The following is an 8,718-nucleotide window of genomic DNA, read 5'->3' as shown; positions in this document are numbered from 1 at the left end:
GAAGATAATAATTGCTGCAATTGATATATATATAAATCATACTCACAACATACATATGTCCTGATTAAGAATTATGAATTCTTTCATTTGTGAAGTTAATCAAAAAATATGGTTACATTATATAAATAAAATTGTCTTATAAAAAATGTGCACGTTAATTAAAAAAAATAAAATTATGATCACGTGAAGATTCAAAATGATTATGTAGAACCTTCAGATTACTTGAAAAGAATCACCAATTATAAGATAAAATTGTCATAAAAAATACAAATAGAGAAACACAAAATTAACGAAAGTAAAAGAAAGTGTAAATATACCTCTAACCAAATTATGAACAGAGAAAAAGAATGCAAATATATTTGTATCATACTTCCTCAATTTCGTATTAGTTGATCTTTTTGCTAAAAGTAGTTATTTCAATTTAGTTGTCTCATTTATAAAATCAAAAAAAATTTATTATGTTCTTTCAAGATTACCCTTATTATTAAATGACTACATAAAGTGCATAACTCACATTTATACTTTCAAAGCATAATTAATAAGATTAATTTACTAAAATAAGCACCTAATTAATATTTTTCTTAATGGATGTGCTATGTTCATAGGGCCAACTAACATGAAACGGAGAGAGTATATGATTATCGAGCGCAAAACTCTGTTCCAAAGTCCCGGAAGCACACGCAACAAGTTGTTGTGAGGTCCTATTAAATAATTTTTTTTTCAGCAAATCGAGTTATTAAAAAGAAATGAAATGACATCATACTATGCTAGAATTATCTGTTCTATGTTGTTTTCTTTTTTTCGCTTTCTTAGATTGTTGATTTTTTAAACCAATAAATATTATCCGTTATAACTTTTTAATGAATGTAACTGTTTTGAAAAAACTAAAGGTCTTGAAGCTACAAAAAATTCACTTTTGAACTTCTCAAAATGAAAACCATCTGCCAGTTTGCAACGTAGACACAAAGTAGTTAGCTGTTAAAAACTCTTTCCAAGTAATTGTTAAGAGTTGAAAAAACCTTTAAGATATTGTTTAATAAGATACCCTCTTAATGTTCATTTGTATCTAATAATTCAATCAAAAGTACTCTTATCATCGGAAATTTGTAATAATATTAATTTAAAACAAATATAATTTAGTTATTTAGTTTTTGAAGGATATTTTCGCAATTCAACTTTTAATTATGAGCTTCTTACTTTTAGAATAAGTATGATTAGTATATGGAGAAAAAAAAAATCAATGACCAAACTATTGAGAGAAAGATTAATTGCTTAATTAGTTATGCTCATCGTGGTGTTTGAGTGTGATTTAAGAAAATAAATAAGAAATAAGAATTAGTCTAAAATTCGAAAGTTATAAAAACTCCAATGCATTGAGCAGCCATTCTAAATGTTGGCATTGGTTCTACATTTACATAATGCATTAGAAGATGAAAGTCCAAGACAATAAAAATTTTACATTTAGTGAGAGTTTAAACATTGATATTTACTGGGAAGTTCAGATTTTTATTAATTTAAAAAATAATTTTAAGTTAATACTCCCTTTGTTTGCTTTTACTTGTTACTTTTTGATATGTCACACCCAAAAATAATGATTAATAGAGTGAATTTACAATATTACCTCTATTAATTGATGTTTAGTAATATGTATTAAAAAATGATTTGGAGAATAAGTATTATGCTAAGTGTAAAATAAGAAAAAGTTATGTTTTCTTGATTTGCCAAAGATGATTAGTAAAAAGGAAAATCAAATTAAAAAAAATATTGACAAATAATTTCGAACAGAGAAAATACATTGCAATGTAAATTTACTTTTTATATTTCAACTTTCAATTGAATGGCTTTCCACTTTTAGAATCTGTATATATACAGAGAGGATAAACTTGGAGTTATTGATGTGGCATCGAAGAATCAAGAAATGTTATTTATCTTTTTTGTGGTTTTTATGAGCTTTTTTCTTAGTTTTTTCTCATTTATAAATTTATAAAATACTATTAATGAATGACACTAAAGTATTTAAAATCATGGCCTTATTAATCATGTACATTTAAAAGATTCATTAAAATTAATACACATTCAAGAAAATGAAAGATGAAAGACCAAAAACTATTCATTTACTAAAACTGATTTATTTTTAGCCTATAAAATGAGAAAGATATTAATATTTGTGATCAACAACAATGAAATCCTTAACTTTGCATCATCTTCTTCTTCTTTGAAATGTGGTTTCATAAACAAAAGTGAAAGAGAAAGGTCATGTAACAACATTCTCTCTTAAAAATAATCTTTTTGACAAGATGTTGCACTATAATTTCTTCTCCAAGGAGACATATACTACGAAAAAAATTATTGAATTGAGAAATATATAGGAAAGGTAATGAGCATTTCAAGGTGCAAGAAAAATTGTTTGGAGAAAGAAATTGGGAAAAAATATTGCACTGTAATTCATGTTATATGAAGGTATATATTGAGAAGTAAAAGTTGCTTTTGGGTGAGAATATATAAGAAAAGTGGTGGTTGTTTCAAGGGCAAAAAGAATTATTTAGAGAGAAAATCAATTTATTTATGGAGTTCATAGCAAATTATGAGAAGAAAAAGGAGATTTATTTTGTAGTTTAATTTAAAAGTTGGCAAAATTAGTTCTAATGATTTCTTTCCATTTTGTTGTTATTCATTTTTTTTTTTTTACTTTTCCTTAAAATAGTTCTTTTCATTTTTCCTTATATATTTTCATTTAAAATTAATATTCTCAACTTAAATTTAGAATATAATAGACAAAAGTGCATAGTCAATTACTGTAATTTTCTTTCCTTTTTATATTTACACTAAATGAATTTTTGAATATCTACACATATTAATTAAAATATATTTTAATTATTCATAATTCTTTATCAATAATTGGGTACGTTTACAAGGTAATATGACATCTCTTTATGGTCAAGAAATTATTTTTTATTTTTAATTATTTTATTTTAAAAAATCATATCCACAACTTACACCCTTTTATCTTCATAGAGACGATAATTTAAAAGATAGAGTATTGTTTTACTACTAACAAGAATAAAATTTTATTTATGATCAAAATTTAAAATGAATTGAAGGGGATATATTTTCTGCTATATGTTTGGCGCTTGCAAAGATAACTTAGAACTAACTGATTCATGCTAACGAAAAGGTTTGCAATGCTTATATCTGAATTTTATTACTACTATATAGAAATATGATCAAGGAACGATCAAGGGTATTTTAGGTATTTCATAATTTCTAAAAAAAAAATAAGAGTAAATAGCTATTGTCCAAAATATCTAGAATATTTTCACTATTCTTTGCCATATATAAAAAAATATCACCACAAATGCAATGAAACTTTTTTCTAGAAGACAAGACTTGAAATGAATAAATAAAAGCATCCCTTCCTTTCAATTTAAGTTGTTTGTTCAATCCTCTTCATAGGTAAGTTCCTCTAATTTACTTCATAATCCGTTTTCAATCTTTCTTTTGTTCCTAGACATTATTTTTTTGTGGTGTTATAAGTTGGAAAGTGGGATTTTTCAATAATTTTTTTTTTTTTGTGGTGGTGGTGGTGGTGGTAGGGGGGGAGGGGGGTTATTCTACTGATTTCTGTGAGTTGTTAGAAGGTATTATATGGGATTCTAGAATACCCATTTATGTTTTTTTATTTTTGGCTTATTTTTCTGTTGGTACAAGTTGAAATGTGGGAATACCTATTTATGTTTTTTTTTTCTTTTTTCTTATTTTTCTATTGTTACAAGTTGAAACGTGAGATTCTTGAATAACATTTTTTAAAAAAAAAATATTCTTCTCATTTATGTGTGTTGTTAGATGTTAGAACATGAGATTCTTGACTACGCCTTTAATTTTTATTTAAATTTTTTGGGGCTTATTTGGATAATTTTTGTGTGTTTTTAAATGTTAGAATATGGGATTATTGAATACCCATTTTGTGTTTGTTGCTTAGTTTTTTGCTTTTTGTATGTTGTTAGATGTTAGAACATGGGATTCTTGAATACCTCACTTGATTTGTTTGGTTAGGGAGTTGAGATTTGGTAGATTTCTTTGGGTGAAAAAATAAGTATTTAAGGGTATTAAATGAATATGTGGTTGTCATTTGTTGCTAAACAGTAATGAAAAAACATAGCAGATTTTCTTGATTTAAATCTTCTCTCATATTCTTAAAACAGAAGGGACAGAGAAAGAAGTTAATTTGTACTATACCGGTCGGATCTTGGATGCAATAATTTTATTGTATATGCTCTCCACGGAGATAGTGTTAAGCATTAGGTCAGATGTAGAGGGAACCGGGAGAGGAAGGATGAAAGGAAAGAGGGTAAATTTCATCCATGGTCACTTAACTTTGTATCTATTACGCAAAAGTCACTTTTCTTTCATTCATTTCATCCATGGTAATACGGGTCAAAGAGTCATCTTAGTACTCGAGGACATGAAGACATGAGGAAAGACCCGAGCTTGTGGGGATACCTAACCAAGGAACAAGTTTTGAAGTGTAGAGAACAAGTCCCAACACTCCAAAGCTATCCAAGAAGCCAAGCCTCTTTGTTTGGGCTCATTAAGGGCCTTTTGGTCATTAATGTAACAAGTGTTGCCCTAGCCTATAAATAGAACAATTAGGTCATTTTGTCATTTAGACTTTGATGATATGTTTTGAGAGCACCACAGAGTGTCTTGCAAGGTGGAATCCTTGTGTTGGTAGCTTGCTTAGAAACGTTGGCTGCTTGGGGATTCCGGTTCCCTTGAGGTCATGTAAGAGATAGGTTTATGTTGTGTGTAGTATTAAAGGTCCAAGAGTGGAATAAGTTCTTGGGTTGTTAATATTACATCTCCATTTGTCTATCTTTCTATCTTTACTTTGTTCTAATCATTGGTGTTCTTGTTCTAGTATTGTAATCCATGACTTGTTATCATTGTTATATCCTTGTTGTTGTTCATCTGTTCTTCATATTGTTGTTGTTAATCTTACTATGGGTTGGCTATTTCGGTGTTAAAACACACCCTTTATCTCGTCATTGTTGTTGTTATTATTGAATCCAAGTATGGTCTCTAAACGGTCCTTGAATCTTCGTATTTGAGGACTGTTTTGAGTGTGTTTTCTCATCTTCTTGATAACTCTGGTATCATTTGATATCAAAGCCATCTTTGGTTTTGTTCCTACAACACCAACCTTGGCTCCCTTGGTTGAAAATTAAAAAAAAAAAAGGTTGAAAACTGAAATTTTCAGAAAATTGCAAAACTGTCCATTTGATGTTCTTGGCCGAAAATTGTGTTATTGTTGTGTATTGGCCAAGAATATTTGTTTGTTTAGTTGTTTCTAAGTGTTGTCTTTCTTGTTCACTAACACTTTTAGTCTAAAATCTAAACTTGAGCTTAAACTTGTTGGAGTTGTTGTTATGAACTTGAAGAGTGGCCGATTGTTACTGTTCATTGTGGTCTTAGCCGTGACTTGTTAGCGTTGTTGTTGTTATAGGTGGATGTTTGGATTGTTGAGTTCTTGGTGGTTGATGAAGATGTTCTTACAACCTTCATAACTTGATGAATAAAGTGACTACTTGTAATACCCCGAGAATCCCAACTGATAGTAAAACCATGATTCAAGCTCATGATAAATAAATCTTAGTGATTTGGTAGTTTTATGATCAAGTTTGATGTGTATTAAGGCCTTAAATACGTCCTAGCTATTAGAAGAATCAAAACATCCATTACCGATTGAATTCTTGAAAAGGACATTTCCATAGTTATATTCGAATGAGCATATCTCTCATTCTACAAAGAATTTTTGATTTTATGACCTACCAACAGATATATAATTGAATTAGCTTTCCATCGATACCAATTTTATCAAAATCTGACATCGAACGAGGAAGTTATGGCCGTTTTACTGAGCGTGGTCAGAATCGCCCAGGTTTGACGGTCGATCTGGTGGACCATCAAGTCCTTGGCGGACCGTCGATCATCCCGTCAAACCAAGGTAGTGACTCCCTTTTCCAGCTATCGTGTGACGGTCAAAATGGTGGACCGCCAAAAAATTAACAGACCGTCAAGGAGACCGTCAAGTGGAGGAAGAATATCCCATTTCTGGCCCTCGAGTGACGGATGATCTTGTGGACCATTAGTTTCTTGATAGATCGTCAATTCGACCATCACGTCTAGGCAGAATGTCCCAATTTTGGCACTTGAGTGACGGACGATCTGGTGAACCGTCAGTTGCTCTGACGGACCGTCAGTTCGACCGTCACAGACCCTGATCAACAATTTTCAACTCTTTTTAAAAGGGCATTTTAGTCTTTTCTGCCAATTTTGGTCTTTTATATATATATATATATATATACATATGTATATATATATATATATATATCCAAGTAGATGGGAAAACCTTATTTTCTCTCATTTCTCTTCCAAGAAATATCTAGAAGCTAGGGTTTCTCTCCAACCCAAAATCCAATATTCTTCCAAGAAAATTCAAGAATCTTCCATAGATTTTCAAAGTGGTTCAAGAATCAAACTCTCCCGGTCAAGGGCTTCAAGAACCCTAATTCAAAAGTGTAAGAAGGAATCAAAAACAAGTCTCTTCATTTTAAATTCCTAAGCCAAGGTATGTAGATGTTGATTCTTGGGTCTTTTTCATCCAAAAAGCTCAAGCATCCATCTTTAAAACTTAAAGATTTTATGTTTGTGAAATTCCACGATTTGTATGAGTTGAAATTGATGTTCCATGTGTTGTTGAGTTTTGATTCATGTTTGTTTACAAGATTTGTGAGCTTTGACCTTTGTATGTGGAATTCATGTGATATTGGTGATAAACCCTCTTGAAGTTGCTCTCTATGTGATTGTTCATGACTTTTGGGTGTAGAATTGATTGAATAAGCGGAGCATGTCTCCCATAGGTTTGATAAAAGCTTAGGAGAAGCATATGGGACATTATAGTATGTTGAATAGGAAGCCCCAAATTGTGAGCTAGTCTATGGATGCCTAGTGTTTGATAAAATGCCCAAGTGAATGAATTATTCCATGGTAGTAGGAAATCCCCAAATAAGTGTGAACCTATGCATGTCTAGTGTTTGTTAAAGGACCTTAGTGAACAAGTGGAGATGTGATAGTAGTAAATTCCCCAATTATGTGATCTTTGATATATGCTAAGTTTTTAATACATGCCAAGTGGTTAGCAAGTAAGCTATGATGATGAATAAATGCTTGTGATGATGAATGAATGATTATGATGATGAATGAAAGATTGTGGTGATGAATGGATGATCGTGATGATGCAAGATAGATTATATTTTACTTTTATGTTATCGAGTCCTGGGGGTATTTATACCTGAAAATTTTAGCTGTTGTCTAGAGCCCGTGTCAGTTTCACGATAATTCCAGTCGAGCCATGATTCTCAGAACTCAGTAAATTATAGAACTTTGTATCCTCGGGCTGTTGTAGCACTTAAGAAAGCTCAGTAATCTTAGTTATTTCTGTAATCTCCGTATCTCTAGTAATCTAGACCAAGTCCTGTAAATCAGCTCAGATCTAATAGTATTCAAATGATTCAATTCTAATCTCACAAGTGATTTGAGTAATCTATTCAAGCTTTGTATCGTCAGTCAGATACCATGATTCGATATCTTTTCCATCAGATACGGAACTAAGTAATCTCAGCGTAACTCAATTAGATCTTTTGATAAACATGATCAGTAACAGATTCAACTTGCTGTGTACAGAATAAGAATCAACCCAGAGTCTTTCAGTTGGGAGTAAAATTCAGCACCGAGCGAACCCAAGGATGGGAACTCACCTGCTAGTAGGGGGTGTGATTCTTAGAAGCAATCCTTGTATTCCAGAACTGTGTAGCCAGCATAGGAATAGTTTTCTACCTATTGAGGGTCACTGCCAGAGAGCCTGACCTTAGAGAAGAGATAATGTCTTTACCCGTAGCACGGTATTGGCACCCTCCCAACCGGGGGTAAAATTTGGACCCCCTAAGAGATAGTAGGGGCATGTAGGTTAGATGAATACTTCCTACAGTTTCAGTTTCATTATCAATCTTTAGAAATCAAGACTGTCAGATACAGTCATCTACCATTATGAGGAACTCAGATAGTTTCATTGATTAATGGACCATCCCGATAGATAGGCTTGGTCATGTATACAGTTATTTGATATCATATTTAGAGATATACGCCAGACAAGCTTGATTCACAGTCTCAAATTCTATTGAGTATCCTTGTTGTCAGATTCGAATATAATCATATTTCTTATCATTGATAATAGTTTTTGAATATCATCCATTAGAAAGGTCGATCTCTAATCCTGTCAGTCAAAAACAGTAAAGCTCAGAATTCAGTTCTTGATGTAAGTACATCCAGATCCTCAGTTCTCAGTATTAGATGAGTCAGTGATTCGGTATCTCAGTGTCAGTAGTGAGTTCAGTCTGCAGTAAAGTGGTATCCGAGTTTTAGTACCTAGTGTTATGATGATTGTGTTTATGTTCTGTACATTTATGTATTTGTTCTCATGCGATATTTTCATGATCATTCAGTTTAGATATTGTGTATGCATAAGCCCTTGCATTAGCCTACCTCGTCTACATACTCAGTACATTCTTGTACTGACGCATTTGCGCTATGGTGTTTTATTTTGTCACCATAGGTTCAGAGGCATAGTTCCAAAGTATCCTCAGCAGTTCAGTCCCAGTT

The sequence above is a fragment of the Capsicum annuum genome, chromosome 3 (assembly GCF_002878395.1).
Source record: "Capsicum annuum cultivar UCD-10X-F1 chromosome 3, UCD10Xv1.1, whole genome shotgun sequence".
In the NCBI taxonomy this organism is placed as follows: Eukaryota; Viridiplantae; Streptophyta; class Magnoliopsida; order Solanales; family Solanaceae; genus Capsicum; species Capsicum annuum.
Note: the sequence above shows the minus strand (reverse complement) of the source record.